The following is a 17,122-nucleotide window of genomic DNA, read 5'->3' on the forward strand; positions in this document are numbered from 1 at the left end:
TTGAATATATTTACATGACTACAACTCTTGATATCTTTATACATTGCCGGCAACACAACAATGAAAACAATCATTGAATATATTTACATGACTAGAACTCTTGATATCTTAATACATTGCCGGCAACACAACAATGAAAACAATCATTGAATATATTTACATGACTAGAACTCTTGATATCTTTATACATTGCCGGCAACACAACAATGAAAACAATCATTGAATATATTTACATGACTAGAACTCTTGATATCTTAATACATTGCCGGCAACACAACAATGAAAACAATCATTGAATATATTTACATGACTAGAACTCTTGATATCTTTATACATTGCCGGCAACACAACAATGAAAACAATCATTGAATATATTTACATGACTAGAACTCTTGATATCTTTATACATTGCCGGCAACACAACAATGAAAACAATCATTGAATATATTTACATGACTAGAACTCTTGATATCTTAATACATTGCCGGCAACACAACAATGAAAACAATCATTGAATATATTTACATGACTAGAACTCTTGATATCTTTATACATTGTCGGCAACACAACAATGAAAACAATCATTGAATATATTTACATGACTAGAACTCTTGATATCTTTATACATTGCCGGCAACACAACAATGAAAACAATCATTGAATGAATGTAGAATAGGCCAATTTCAACTATAACTCCACCCCAACTGTCCTGTTTGTTATTGTCACTTGTTTGTCCATGTGATTCTCATGTTTATGTAAATGAGTGTATGAGGTTATGTATGAAAGTGGTCAAACGGGTATATTTATATTTAACTAACAGTTTCATTGGCTCTCCTATTTTTATCTCACCGCCCTTACTAATTTCCTTCATTTTGGCTATCACTTGTTTTCAAGAAGTCGGACTGCGAGGTCCGCTTCTCCTTCAAAGTCATTTCTATATTGTTACAAAACTTTATAGTTTATATATTCATATTTAATAGTGTACTGTTTCACAGTCTGGTGAGTGTATTTCTTTATTACATTCATATTAGTATTTATTTGTATTTAATCCGAAAAGCTGTAATTAGAGATAACCTGCTTAATTGTATTTACTGAATTTCATGAAGGGCATGGCACTTGCTTTTATCTTGTATGTTTTGTATTGTGTCTTACAAATGTTTATTGTTTCTGTCATAATGTTATCATATTTATAGGTTTTTCTATACGACCATTGAGAAATAAATATATCGAATCCTGAGAAGTGTTGGGTCGAAGTACTATATCCCCCCTTCTACATGAATTTACGCAGTATTTTTCAAAGTATGTTGTTTCAGAAACACGCAAGTTACAACAAGCAAAACACAATAATTTTCAAACTATGTTTTCTAAGAGACAAATGACTGACAACAGCAAAACAAAATAGTTTTTAGTAAAACAAGAGCCATGTTACACATGGTTAATTCCCAGCCAGGAAGATGTTACCTGAAGCTTGTACTCTCTTATAATGTACTCGGAGAGTCCTTAGTAATTTTTAGTAATGCTCTAGACAAGGGTCATCGGAACGAATGGTGACTATATGCTTCCACTCTGGGGAGCATAAATTAAGGAAGGTAGAGTTATTTTTATTGCGCTCTGTACTACCTCCTAATATGCTATCTCAGTGTAATACAGTACCTAAAGCAATTTTGCTGAAAATCAACCTTCGGCAAGATATTATGCCAATTAACAATGTCATTAAGTTAGAGAAAATAGGATGGAAACTGTTTCAATAAAATCGAGACACTTAACATGACGCTTCATTAGATATCATTAAGATAACTTTTCTGTTCAAGATTCCTGAAGATCAATAGAAAATCATAACATTTAGATTGGTCACAAGAGTTTTTCTAGACGACTACTGACCTAGTTTTAACAAAGACTTTGACCCTGGTTAAAATGTTCAAGCAATTATGATACAACATATTTACAATCGACTAATTTGTTGTTGTTAATGATTTTGCTTCACAAGTGTTCATTATGAATACTCATAGGACAATAAATGTAATGCCAATTACATGTACTACAATTCTGCTTTATTCATTTGTGAAGAAAGTACCAAATGTTAGGGCCATATTCATCCTATCCACAAAGATCTCATAACTTTGAAGGACCGGAATTGTTAATGAATTACTGCATGTGTTGGCATAAGATGTCCCATCAAGTGGATTGTCGACATCAGGATGGCTGAATTTCAGTTCCGGAGACGGGTCAAAACCAAGCATTGGTGCCACATCTAGACCAGTTACAAACTATAACAGACTTTCTAGTCCATCTGGTTTTTCTGCAAGATTTAAAAAACAACAACAATGAAACAAAAGGGCAATGATGGTCCTTAATTGCTCATCTGAGTACTTTTCAATCCTAAGGTAATGCATTCAAAAGTTAACATGGCTTTATCAAGAAGGTAAGGCCAAACTGAACAGGACATTTTCACCCTTACTTCTTTCACTCTTTTTACTTGGGTAATAATTTAAACAGCTTTGATAGAGAACCACTAAGTAACATAACATATAAGTATTTGAAAATTATTATTTTGGGCCTTGCATTTTAAAGGTGCAGTAAGGGATTTTAAACAAAAAAATTCCAAATATTTTACTTTTGAGTGTTTAAAAATCATTGATGTTGAAATTATGTGAAAAAGTCCAACTTGTTATTGTTTTTGAGTGCCATTTAATTTCTGGTACAACCAAAAACTCGACACAGGAATAATACATATAGGAAAAAAAGTATCAGATGCACTTATTTTTTTCCAAAGGGTTAATGTGGAACAGTGTTATTTTTGGAACACTTTAAGATGGGAATGAAATATTACAATTAAAAAAAATGTTTTAACTTTTGTTTTATGTAATACGTTACATAGAAAATTCTTGGACCCTTGGCGGGTCATCTTTTCACCGCAGGGTTATGATTTGAGCAATATTTAACTAGGCAATGCCACTTATTAAAGGCCTTTACTTGGACATTTCTGGCAAAAATATTTTTGTCAGCGGCATCTTGTAATTGACTTGTCAGTCCATTCATCTTTTCGTCCTTCGAAACACAACCTTGTGATCTTTCTTGGTCGTCTTTTTTGGTATGATTTTCAGTAAACTTGGTCAAAATGTTCATCTCTATGATATGTAGATCAAGTTTGAAACACATTGTCTGACTAAAAATATGTCACTTGGTCAAATTCTCTAAATAGGTTGTCATCATTCTTAGTTATAATTTTGGTCAGATTCTCATCAAACATGGTCAGTATGTTTACCTCTATTATATCTAGTTCATATTTAAAACTGGGTCACGAAACCTCAAAAAATAGGTCACTAGGTCACATCCTTTTGAAAGCTTGTCATCGCAATAGAAGTTGTAATTTTGGTCCGATCTACATGACTTAAAACAGGGTCACTTGACATGAAAAACTAGGTCGCTAGGTCAAATTATCTATAAAGCTTGTCGTCACTGAACATGTCGTAGTTTTGGTCCAATCTTCATCAAACTTTGTCAGATTGTTTATCTAACTGATATAATATTTTGTATGTTAACCATGACGGTGGCATTGTCATGTGTAACACATCTACTTGTTTTTCCTTTATACTTTAAGTCTTTGTAAAACTTTGGTAACCTCTATTCAACCCAGGTGGCAAATTTGGACACTTTTAGCTAAGAACCACTAGGCATTGCTACATTCTTAATCTCAGTGGCCTAGGCTTTGTCATTTTCTGTGAAAATTTAAACAGTTCTTACTGGACAAGTGTTTGTAAACCTTTTGTCCACAGATTAGTGTTATTTTGAGCCCCATAGGCATCACTTTGGCATTCTTAATACCCTTGGGAGATCATCAGAAGATATTATATACAAAGCATCAAACCTTTGAGTAATTTATAAAAAAATAAAAACGTTCAAGATCTTGCAAGAAATCAATTCCTGGACGTATTGATTGATTCCCTTCTCAGAAAACACTGGCTTAAACATTTCTTCAACCTGTTCTGCATTTGTTGGACAATTGTTTGGGAAGAACAATGAGGACATTGTACTGGGGCATTCACGAACTGTTCGCAGTACACCTAAACAGGAAAGACCATCGAGGAACCTGCAAAATTGGGTATAAACGGTATACATATCTGCAGTTACATGTAATTATTTAAAAAAATACTAGTAATCATTTAAAAAGGAAAAGACCCATATTGAAATACGACATTCCTTGCTAACCTTTTAACCACTTTGTAAACATCTGCTGGAGGACAGTTAAATCATAAATAGTTAATCTTGTGCCCAAATATTAGTCAAAAGTAAAATATCATATTTGGATGTAGAAAAATAGGCACTGTATGATTGTACTTAATGCTTTTATACTTACTGTGTCAAAACTCCTATAATTCTAGTTATTAAAATGAATTCTAGTAGTGCCTCGATGAGTTTTTCTTTCTTGTTTTTGTATATCGGAGGCATTCCCCCCCACAAACTCTACTATTTGGAGTAATGTCTCAGGAAGGTCTAGGGATTTTAAGTCCTCCGCCTTCTGTATCTGCGAAATGTGAAAGGATAGAAGTGAAGTAATAATGAGATTGGGTACAGCTTTTAAAGAAAATAAAAAAAAACCAAACAAAGTGTTTTAAAACACTGAAGAACTAACTGGCAGAAGAAGTCACTTAACTGTTTAATAATTGGACAAGGAAATTGGTGATTGATAATTCTGAGTTTAATGGAATGGTCAGCTATAGTATTCAGCCTGCAATGAAAATACATGTGTCATACACTCACTCAGTAATATCTTTGACACAAAAATGGTGAATGCCAAATGAATTATATCAACAACAAAACAACAAAATCAACCTATTATGCGACATGAGTGGTTGGCAAGCTTATAAATCATTTATCATTTAAGGCATGACGCTTTAATTTAGAACAGTGAGGCAGCACTATGTCTAAATTTTAATTGTAAAGCACCGTCGTCACATGACCGTTACAGCCTTATGAAACCCTTAGCACAACTAGTAATTTCTGCTATCCATCATAGGAATTTAAAGGTGAAACAATTTGGGTACGAATCGTGCATTAGCTAACCTTGCAAAATTATCGTTTTGATACAGAAACGCAAACGGATTTTACTGGATTTCAGTAAATCAATCACATTTCAATGTGTGTAGATCTAACCAATGTAAATCAACTGATATTATACTTACCAGAAGCATTCATTTCTTCGATGGCGGTGTACCCATGCGTTCCGAGCGCGAGCTGTCATATTGGAATATACGAACCAATCAGATTGGCCGTTAAAACTTTGACTATCCCATAATTCTAATTATTGTCCATATATAAAAAAAATAACCTCATAAATATTTTTTAGAACATAAATATATTTATGAACAATTTTTTTTTTCTATTTCTTGTCCATATATATTTTTTATTGTCAATATATATATAAAAAAAATTATTGTCCATAAATATTTTTTATTGTCCATATATATATATTCTTATTGTCCATATATATTTTTTTAACCTCATAAATATTTTTTAGAACATAAATATAATTTATTGAACGAATATTTTTATTATATAATTTTGCAACACTCCACACGCCATAGTTTAGCCTTAACGAGGAAAATATTATACAATATCATACAATTTCGGAATGATCTGGCTGATCGATATTTATAGGTTTAGGTCACCCTTTCTCGTATTGGACATAGTTTAGTCAAGACGTCTCCACTTCAAACGAGTTTGGTAAGTGCAAGTTATTATTTTTTATTGAAATACTGTATTGCAATGATCTTCTATTCCATGAGTAATCAACGTCTAAATATTCATTTCAATTCCAGGAATAACCAGGAACCATCTCCTGTGCTCAAATATTCAAACATCCTTTGAACACTAGTCAACCACTGGTTAACCGTGACCGAGTATATTTTTTAAGAATATTTCTTGTTTATTTTGCGATATATAAATTAATGACGTTAATGTTTTGCTATCAATATATTGTATATTTTCCTAGTACCGGAGCAAAGAAAAAATGTTTAGTTTCTCAGTCACGGTTTTAAGAGGTTTATTATTTATTTTTTACTCATTGTTTTTATACGCCTCAAATAGACAATTATTATTAAACCATCTTCATAAGATGTCAACAGCATTTAAAATGGTGCACATCTGATCTGACTATCTAACAATTAATTCTAAGTTATCACCATTAGTCTCATAATATTTTCTAATATCATTTTAGAAAAACAACACACAAATGTAAACAAAATAGAAATTATATCAGATTTTTGTTACCACACACAACAAAATCCTGACCTCGAGTAGAAAACATTATGTATAACCGATGTGTAACATATGATCATACATGGCCATTCTTTCGCACCTTTTATTGTAATGGCCAAACGCGCCAGAGTAATGTATTGTGAACATGATAATACATTTATTTATAGATTATTTATTTAGTTTATTAAGAATATAAATAGATCTAAGAAAACAATACCGGAAGGCATAGAAATATTACTAAATCGCTCAAATAGGATAAAAAACTCAATTTTGAAGAATTATCGCTCCAGAATAAAGCTCTAAAAATATTATATTATCAGATGTAGGTTTTCAGTGCACACTGCGAGCATTTATACAAATAACATTATCACGGAAATTGATATAGAAATCTGCCATTTAAACCTCCAATTTTTTATATAACGACATAATCTCCCAGGATTTCAAATCTTGGACGTATTTGTACGGGAACCAGCGATGCTGGTTTTCGAACCCGGCTCTCAGAGCCACCACTCGTACGTGTGGTCGTGCATGGTACGAGATCTGTCTTCTCTTCTGTCTTTCCATTGACTCTCAGAGTCACCATCGTACATGCGTATGTGGTCGCGCATGTTACGAGAACTATCCAATTAACTTTCTTTATTTTCAAGCACGAATGGTTTCTTATTCTCGTCTCCTCTTCTCCTTACCATATCTTTCACCCTTATTCTTCCATTTTCACATCCTTCTCCACCTTCTATCCTCCCTCTCTAGCTTCACTCTATCTTTTAGCCTCCCTTCTATCCTCTCTCATATCCTCCTTTCTCCCTCTCTTCCAACTTCTACCTCCCTTTTATCGTCCCTACCCTCTCTTTATCCTCTCCCTCTCTTCTATACTCCCTCCCCTTCTAACTTCCCTTCTCTTACCCCAGTGCTTTCCTCTCTTATATCCTCCTCACATCCGCTCTTCTATCCTCCCTTCTCCCGCTCATCATCCTCCCTTCTCTCGCTCTTCTATCCTTCTTCCCCATCTCTCATACCTCATCTTACCTCACTTTTCCGCCTCTATTCTATCCGCCCCTCTCTCTCGTCTAACACCCTTCCCCTTACCTATCCATTCTTTCGTTTGTTTTATCCGCCCTTCTGAGGACGTGGACGATGATGTCGGTATTAAATATAACATTCAAATAAACAAATCAGATATATTTAGTTATAAAACTGTGATGTGTTAAAAGGAGAAAAAGATCGAATATTGATAAGCAATTCAAACCGATCAGAACTGAAATTGGATTAAACAGAAAACAATGGCAATTATTATTATTATCATTATTATTTGCAGTAGCAGTAGCAGTGGCAATAGCAGTGGCAGTGGCAGTGGAAGTGGCAGTAGCAATAGCAGTGGCAGTGGCAGAAGCAGTGGTAGTAGCAGTGGCAGTGGCAGTAGCAATAGCAGTAGCAGTGGCAGTAGCAGTGGCAGTGGCAGTAGTAGTAGATCAGCATGCCTTTTCGTTTCTATTTGTATAACTAGTATGCCACTTTGTTGTTATCAGTCCGTCACTATTATAATTGTATTATTCCATTAACTGTCATGCTTTGTCAGTATTTGACTGTTATTATTCCCTGAATTTTTTTGGTCCTAGTGCTTTTAATTTATTCTTATAAATAGGCTTAATAGTCAACAATACGCCTCTACCAACTCGGCGCACGCGTTCTTTGTAGAAATTCGGTTTTATTTTCACACACAATTTTTAACACAAGTAAATTTCAAGATTAAAATCTCAGTTTAAATGTTTGTGAAGTTGGCAGCCCAGCAGCCCAGCAGCGTGAAGTCAGCACCAGGGCAGCCCAGCAGCGTGAAGTCAGCAGCCCAGCAGACTGACAGCCTAGCAGCGTGAAGTCAGCAGCCCAGCAGCGTGAAGTCAGCAGCCAAGCAGACTGACAGCCTAGCAGCGTGAAGTCAGCAGCCCAGCAGAGTGGCAGCCTAGCAGCGTAAAGTCAGCAGCCCAGCAGACTGACAGCCTAGCAGCGTGAAGTCAGCAGCCTAGCAGACTAGCAGCATAGCAGTGTGAGTTAGCAGTCTAGAAACCTGACGGCGTGAAGTTAACAGCTGAGCAGCTGGGCAGATTAGCAGCTATGCTAAGACGAACTCGTGTGAAGTTTCCCGTCGGTTTTCAGTTTTCAAAGCAAAAAAACACATAAAAAATTCAGAAAAAAAATGCTTCACAATAGTTGGTTTGCAAAACTCACCTTGAAATGAAGCAAAAATACTGAAATGAATAATTTAAAATATAGCGTGGAATGGGTCTTGCGGGGTTGCGAGGGCATTTGGCGGGTATTTTACCATCAGTTCGTCCCCGCGAGGTGGGGTTTTTACCCGGGGTTGGCTGGACGTAAGTCAAATTCCCCGCTGTTCATCGGACCAGGGTTCCGTGGTTACACTTGACTGATGCATTAAAATCATCCAAGTTTACCTAAGTACGTCACTATCTGAGAAAAATGTAACAATATACAGACCTATAAAATACGCGATAATAGAGTTCAGTGTTTTGGATCTAGGTTTGATGTAGTCAAACGGTTGGTGAAGGGGCTGGGGGATGGTCAGTTATTAACGTTTAAAAATAATCGGTCATTCTTTGAACAGAAAAAAATACTCATATTGTCAATATATAACGGGGTCAAAATTGAATGTTACATCGGCGTTAATTGAAAAAACCACTTATATTTTAAAGTGAAATTCATATTCAAAATCAACATTTTATGTGTGTTACAAACATCAATTTTGACTGATAAACCCTAACTTCTTACTAATTAATAAATTCATGCAAACTATTATTCACTGATAAGAAGGTTTTACTTGTGTATTTAATAGCAGAAAGCCTAAAAATGGGCATTTTGGTAAATGCTGAAACATTTACTATGATCTACTATCGACTTATAAGGTAAAAAGAACGTGTTAAATGCACATTTCTTTCAAATTAAACTCGAACCTTTGATTTCGATATTACTTATTCATTCTTAAAGGACTATTAAAACAGTTTTATTTGTTGTGGAAACTCTCATTTGGGAGCAAAAGTGCATCTTAAAGCATTGCGTATTGTGTTTAATACTTGCATTTGCACTGATTAAAAATGATCACATTGAATCCTTATTCAAGGTTTTTATAGTTCACACAATTTGCACTCACATCATGCACGCACGTATGCGCCCACATATCCGTCTATGTACGCACCCCCCCCTCACACACTCATCCACGCACTCACTCACGCTCGCACACACACACGAACACACACAAACACACACACACGCACGCACACACACACGCACATACACACACACGCACACACGCCCACACACACGCTCTCACACTCATACACGCTATCCCATGCAGGCATGTATGCACACTCGCGTTCACAGCCATTGTACGCACGGCAAAGTGCAGGATAATGTAACTTTGTTGGCTTTTATATCATGGGATTGAATGCATTGCCGAAACAGAATAATTCGGTATTGGTAAAAACAAGCAATGCGTTGATTAAAAAAATTAAACATTTTAGTGAACTTATAACATTTAACTTCAAGATCATCATTTTAGCCATTTGGAACATATATTTTATCGTATTGTGTGTGTGTGTGCGTGGGTGCATGCGTGCGATTGCGTGCGTGCGTGTGTGCGTGCGTGTGTGTGCGAAGATGCGTGGGTGCGTGTGATTGTGTGTGCGTGTGATTGTGTGTGTGCGCGCGTGCGTGCGTGTGTGCGTGCGTGCGTGCGCGCGTATGTGTGTGTGTGTTTGTATATATGCGTGTGCATGCGTATGTTCGCGAGCGCGCGCGCGCGTTCGTGTGTGTGTGTGTGTGTGTGTGCGTGTGTGCGAGTGAGCGTGTCCGCATACCTGCACGAGTGTGGACGGGTTTGTGGGGTGAGTTTTTACGCGTGCTTGCGTGCGTGCTTTTATTGTACCTGCGTTATGTGTATGTGTTTGTATGTGAGCTATAACCACCCTTAACAAATTGTGCTTTTAGTAACTATTTAACTATAGTTAATTTATAATCAGTGTTAAATAATTTTATTATGTTTACTATTTGGAGTTTAACAAAAGAAAACCATGTTGAATTATGAATTTAACAAAAACAATTCCTGTTATCTTCAATTGATCAGTGGTTTATTCAAAACTAAGCTCTTTTTAGCATTAATAATATTGCGTTAAACGTCATGTTAAACGTTTTAATGCAATACGAAACTAATTAAATAAGAAACAGGTATAGGTGTTAGATTATTTGATACTGCGGCAAAAAGTCGGTAAGGTACACTTTTCTTGATATCAGGCCATTTGTAATTAAACATTGAATACATGTATTTAAAAAAAATAAAAAAATAAACGAGCAAATTTTTTGAAAAAATAAAGAAAAGCGCACTTTTTCAGCGAAACAAGACGCCGTTTTCCTCGCGAAAAATGACGTTACAGACGAATTTAAAATAAAAAAACCCGTAAAACAAGAGAAAGAAAATTACTATGTGCGTGAACGTTTTCACAACACGCACTTTAGGTTGAAATTTCATAGCGGTAAACGAAGAATTGATAAAAATATCGGTAATTGTAGCTGGAACGCAAAAATACGACAGACGTCTTAAAATTTACGTCAGTGGTATATTTTGAAGATTGGTAGTTTCAAAACTGTTCTGAATATTGAAAAAGTAATATTAGTCCTTAACTGGGCATATGCTCTTCTATTCGTATACCAATTTTCAGATATTAACTCGAAAATTCGTTCATAGTCGCGTTCCACCTTAAAGGTGTGTTTTGCAAACGAACTATTGTGAAGGATTATTTACATTTTTTATGTTTTTTTTTCGGCTTTGAAAACATGAAATTCAGGATTTTTCGTGATGAAAGAAAAAGCTAAATCCACCATATAACGCTTTAATGCGTGATATGGTAAGGTGAAACTAAATTACCGCTTAGATGGCAAAATAAAATGTTTCGAATTTAAAGACGCGCTTTATTTACAAAAAAACGACGGGAAACTTCGCACGATTTCGTCTTAGCAGAGCGATAAAAATCGAGTGAAATTCTAGCAAGATTACGTTAAATAATTAGTGTTCTGTAACATTTTACATCTTATCTTTGCTTTAAAGTCATTAAACTTGGAATCATCCGAACGTTACACAGAGTTAAAGCCTTGTATCCAGCCCGTGTAAAAAGATCGTTATACGCTTGAGGCTGCTCCGAGCTGTCCCGGGTTGCCAGAAAACGAAAGTCGAAAAGTGGAGTAAAGTGATGTTTTTAGATCACACAAAAAGAATAGTGTAAATGTTTTTAAATTATTCATTTGAGTATTTTTGCGTCAAATAAAGGGGTGTTTTGCAAACGAATTATCGGCTTTGAAAACATGAATTTCTGAATTTTCCGTGTTGTTAAGTCATTCAACTTGTTATCATTCGAACGTTTCATATACTAGAAGCCATGTATCCAGCCCGAGTGAAAATACCAAAAAACGCCCGGGGCTGCCCGGGGCTGTCAGAAGCGTGAAATCGAAAAGTGGAGTAAAGTGATTTCTTTAGTTCACAAAAAGGGAATAGTGTAATTTTTTTTAAATTATTCATTTCAGTATTTTTGCTTCATTTCAAGGTGAGTTTTGCAAACCAACTATTGTGAAGCATTTTTTTTTCATTTTTTTATGTTTTTTTTGTGTTTGAAAACTGAAAACCGACGGGAAACTTCACACGAGTTCGTCTTAGCATAGCTGCTAATCTGCCCACCTGCTCAGCTGTTTACTTCACGCCGTCAGGTTTCTAGACTGCTAACTCACGCTGCTATGCTGCTAGTCTGCTAGACTGCTGACTTCACGCTGCTATGCTGTCAGTGTGCTGGGCTGCTGACTTCACGCTGCTAGGCTGCCACTCTGCTGGGCTGTGACTTCACGCTGCTGGACTGCTGACTACACGCTGCTAGGCTGTCAGTCTGCTTGGCTGCTGGCTTCACGCTGCTTGGCTGCTGGGCTGCCAGTCTGCCAACTTCACGAACATTCAGTTTAATTTAATTTGTCCACTTTGCACTGGTTCTGCCATAAAACAGTTCTTTGAACATGCTGCCTCGTATAAATCTCAAAAGAAAGAAATTTGGATTCATATGAGGTATCTAAATTCTGATTAATCACTACACAGTGAATTTCAAGAGTAAACTCAAATTTTATTTTAATAAGTCCTTTAACTCTACCTATTTAAACTTCTTCACATTCATTAATAATGTATTAATGCTTTTAATTTACTCTTAAACAATCCTAGTAGGTCTTAGTAGTTTGTAGTGGCTCTTAGTTAGTCGTAGTACCTCCTAGTAGCTTGTAGTAGCTCTCAGTAGTTTTAAGTAACTCTTAGTAGTTCGTAGTAGCTCCTAGTAGCTCTAAGTAGTTCGCAGTAGCTATTAGTAGCTCTTAGTAGTTCGCAGTGGCTATTAGTAACTCTTAGTAGTTCGTAGTAGCTCCTAGTAGCTCTAAGTAGTTCGCAGTAGCTCTTAGTAGCTCTTAGTAGTTCGCAGTAGCTATCAGTAGCTCTAAGTAGTTCGTAGTAGCTTCTAGTAGCTATTAGTAGCTCTAAGTAGTTCGTAGTAGCTTCTAGTAGCTATTAGTAACTCTTAGTAGTTCGTAGTAGCTCATAGTAACTCTTAGTAGTTCGTAGTAGCTCCTAGTAGCTCTAAGTAGTTCGCAGTAGCTATTAGTAGCTCTTAGTAGTTCGCAGTAGCTATCAGTAGCTCTAAGTAGTTCGTAGTAGCTTCTAGTAGCTATTACTAGCTCTAAGTAGTTCGTAGTAGCTTCTAGTAGCTATTAGTAGCTCTAAGTAGTTCGCAGTAGCTTCTAGTAGCTATCAGTAGCTCTAAGTAGTTCGCAGTAGCTTCTAGTAGCTATTAGTAGCTCTAAGTAGTTCGCAGTAGCTCTTAGTAGCTCTTAGTAGTTCGCAGTAGCTATCAGTAGCTCTAAGTAGTTCGTAGTAGCTTCTAGTAGCTATTAGTAGCTCTAAGTAGTTCGTAGTAGCTTCTAGTAGCTATTAGTAGCTCTAAGTAGTTCGCAGTAGCTTCTAGTATTTATTAGTAGCTCTAAGTAGTTCGTAGTAGCTTCTAGTAGCTATTAGTAGCTCTAAGTAGTTCGCAGTAGCTATAAGTAGCTCTTAGTAGTTCGCAGTAGCTATTAGTAACTCTTAGTAGTTCGTAGTAGCTATTAGTAGCTCTTAGTAGTTCGCAGTAGCTATTAGTAACTCTTAGTAGTTCGTAGTAGCTCCTAGTAGCTCTAAGTAGTTCGCAGTAACTATTACTAGCTCTAAGTAGTTCGCAGTAGCTATTAGTAGCTCTAAGTAGTTCGTAGTAGCTCCTAGTAGCTCTAAGTAGTTCGCAGTAGCTCTTTGTAGCTCTTAGTAGTTCGCAGTAGCTATTAGTAACTCTTAGTAGTTCGTAGTAGCTCATAGTAGCTCTTAGTAGTTCGCAGTAGCTATTAGTAACTCTTAGTAGTTCGCAGTAGCTCTTAGTAGCTCTTAGTAGTTCGCAGTAGCTATCAGTAGCTCTAAGTAGTTCGTAGTAGCTTCCAGTAGCTATCAGTAGCTCTAAGTAGTTCGTAGTGGCTTCTAGTAGCTATTAGTAGCTCTAAGTAGTTCGTAGTAGCTTCTAGTAGCTATTAGTAGCTCTAAGTAGTTCGTAGTAGCTTCTAGTAGCTATTGGTAGCTCTAAGTAGTTCGTAGTAGCTTCTAGTAGCTATCAGTAGCTCTAAGTAGTTCGTAGTAGCTTCTAGTAGCTATTAGTAGCTCTAAGTAGTTCGCAGTAGCTATTAGTAGCTCTAAGTAGTTCGCAGTAGCTATTAGTAGCTCTAAGTAGTTCGCAGTAGCTATTAGTAGCTCTAAGTAGTTCGCAGTAGCTATTAGTAGCTCTAAGTAGTTCGTAGTAGCTTCTAGTAGCTATCAGTAGCTCTAAGTAGTTCGTAGTAGCTTCTAGTAGCTATTAGTAGTCTAAGTAGTTCGCAGTAGCTTCTAGTAGCTATTAGTAGCTCTAAGTAGTTCGTAGTAGCTTCTAGTAACTATTAGTAGCTCTAAGTAGTTCGCAGTAGCTCTTAGTAGCTCTTAGTAGTTCGCTGTAGCTATCAGTAGCTCTAAGTAGTTCGTAGTAGCTTCTAGTAGCTATTAGTAGCTCTAAGTAGTTCGTAGTAGCTTCTAGTAGCTATTAGTAGCTCTAAGTAGTTCGTAGTAGCTTCTAGTAGCTATTGGTAGCTCTTAGTAGTTCGTAGTAGCTTCTAGTAGCTATCAGTAGCTCTAAGTAGTTCGTAGTAGCTTCTAGTAGCTATTAGTAGCTCTAAGTAGTTCGCAGTAGCTATTAGTAGCTCTAAGTAGTTCGCAGTAGCTATTAGTAGCTCTAAGTAGTCCGTAGTAGCTTCTAGTAGCTATTAGTAGCTCTAAGTAGTTCGCAGTAGCTTCTAGTAGCTATTAGTAGCTCTAAGTAGTTTGTAGTAGCTTCTAGTAGCTATTAGTAGCTTTAAGTAGTTCGCAGTAGCTCTTAGTAGCTCTTAGTAGTTCGCAGTAGTTCGCAGTAGTTTCTAGTAGTTCGTAGTAGCTTCTAGTAGCTATTAGTAGCTCTAAGTAGTTCGCTGTAGCTTCTAGTAGCTATCAGTAGCTCTAAGTAGTTCGTAGTAGCTTCTAGTAGCTATCAGTAGCTCTAAGTAGTTCGCAGTAGCTATCAGTAGCTCTAAGTAGTTCGTAGTAGCTTCTAGTAGCTATTAGTAGCTCTAAGTAGTTCGTAGTAGCTTCTAGTAGCTATTAGTAGCTCTAAGTAGTTCGCAGTAGCTTCTAGTAGCTATCAGTAGCTCTAAGTAGTTCGCAGTAGCTTCTAGTAGCTATTAGTAGCTCTAAGTAGTTCGCAGTAGCTCTTAGTAGCTCTTAGTAGTTCGCAGTAGCTATCAGTAGCTCTAAGTAGTTCGTAGTAGCTTCTAGTAGCTATTAGTAGCTCTAAGTAGTTCGTAGTAGCTTCTAGTAGCTATTAGTAGCTCTAAGTAGTTCGCAGTAGCTTCTAGTATTTATTAGTAGCTCTAAGTAGTTTGTAGTAGCTTCTAGTAGCTATTAGTAGCTCTAAGTAGTTCGCAGTAGCTATAAGTAACTCTTAGTAGTTCGCAGTAGCTATTAGTAACTCTTAGTAGTCCGTAGTAGCTATTAGTAGCTCTTAGTAGTTCGCAGTAGCGATTAGTTACTCTTAGTAGTTCGTAGTAGCTCCTAGTAGCTCTAAGTAGTTCGCAGTAACTATTACTAGCTCTTAGTAGTTTGCAGTAGCTATTAGTAACTCTTAGTAGTTCGCAGTAGCTATTAGTAGCTCTAAGTAGTTCGTAGTAGCTCCTAGTAGCTCTAAGTAGTTCGCAGTAGCTCTTAGTAGCTCTTAGTAGTTCGCAGTAGCTATTAGTAACTCTTAGTAGTTCGTAGTAGCTCATAGTAGCTCTTAGTAGTTTGCAGTAGCTATTAGTAACTCTTAGTAGTTCGCAGTAGCTCTTAGTAGCTCTTAGTAGTTCGCAGTAGCTATCAGTAGCTCTAAGTAGTTCGTAGTAGCTTCCAGTAGCAATCAGTAGCTCTAAGTAGTTCGTAGTAGCTTCTAGTAGCTATTAGTAGCTCTAAGTAGTTCGTAGTAACTTCTAGTAGCTTTTAGTAGCTCTAAGTAGTTCGTAGTAGCTTCTAGTAGCTATTGGTAGCTCTAAGTAGTTCGTAGTAGCTTCTAGTAGCTATCAGTAGCTCTAAGTAGTTCGTAGTAGCTTCTAGTAGCTATTAGTAGCTCTAAGTAGTTCGCAGTAGCTATTAGTAGCTCTAAGTAGTTCGCAGTAGCTATTAGTAGCTCTAAGTAGTTCGTAGTAGCTATTAGTAGCTCTAAGTAGTTCGTAGTAGCTTCTAGTAGCTATCAGTAGCTCTAAGTAGTTCGTAGTAGCTTCTAGTAGCTATTTGTAGCTCTAAGTAGTTCGCAGTAGCTTCTAGAAGCTATTAGTAGCTCTAAGTAGTTCGTAGTAGCTTCTAGTAACTATTAGTAGCTCTAAGTAGTTCGCAGTAGCTCTTAGTAGCTCTTAGTAGTTCGCAGTAGCTATCAGTAGCTCTAAGTAGTTCGTAGAAGCTTCTAGTAGCTATCAGTAGCTCTAAGTAGTTCGTAGTAGCTTCTAGTAGCTATCAGTAGCTCTAAGTAGTTCGCAATAGCTTCTAGTAGCTATTAGTAGCTCTAAGTAGTTCGCAGTAGCTTCTAGTAGCTATCAGTAGCTCTAAGTAGTTCGTAGTAGCCTCTAGTAGCTATTAGTAACTCTTAGTAGTTCGCAGTAGCTATTAATAGCTCTAAGTAGTTCGCAGTAGCTTCTAGTAGCTATTAGTAGCTCTAAGTAGTTCGTAGTAGCTTCTAGTAGCTATTAGTAGCTCTAAGTAGTTCGCAGTAGCTACTAGTAGCTATTAGTAGCTCTAAGTAGTTCGCAGTAGCTTCTAGTAGCTATTAGTAGCTATAAGTAGTTCACAGTAGCTTCTAGTAGCTATTAGTAACTCTAAGTAATTCGCAGTAGCTTCTAGTAGCTATTAGTAGCTCTAAGTAGTTCGCAGTAGCTTCTAGTAGCTATTAGTAGCTCTAAGTAGTTCGTAGTAGCTTCTAGAAGCTATTAGTAGCTGTAAGTAGTTCGCAGTAGCTATATGTAGCTTTTAGTAGTTCGCAGTAGCTATTAGTAACTCTTAGTAGTTCGTAGTAGCTCCTAGTAGCTCTAAGTAGTTCGCAGTAGCTATTATTAGCTCTTAGTAGTTCGCAGTAGCTATCAGTGACTCTTAGTAGTTCGTAGTAGCTCCTAGTAGCTCTAAGTAGTTCGCAGTAGCTATTAGTAGCTCTTAGCAGTTCGCAGAAGCTATCAGTAGCAA

This window comes from Mya arenaria, chromosome 16 (genome assembly GCF_026914265.1).
Source record: "Mya arenaria isolate MELC-2E11 chromosome 16, ASM2691426v1".
Taxonomy (NCBI): Eukaryota; Metazoa; Mollusca; class Bivalvia; order Myida; family Myidae; genus Mya; species Mya arenaria.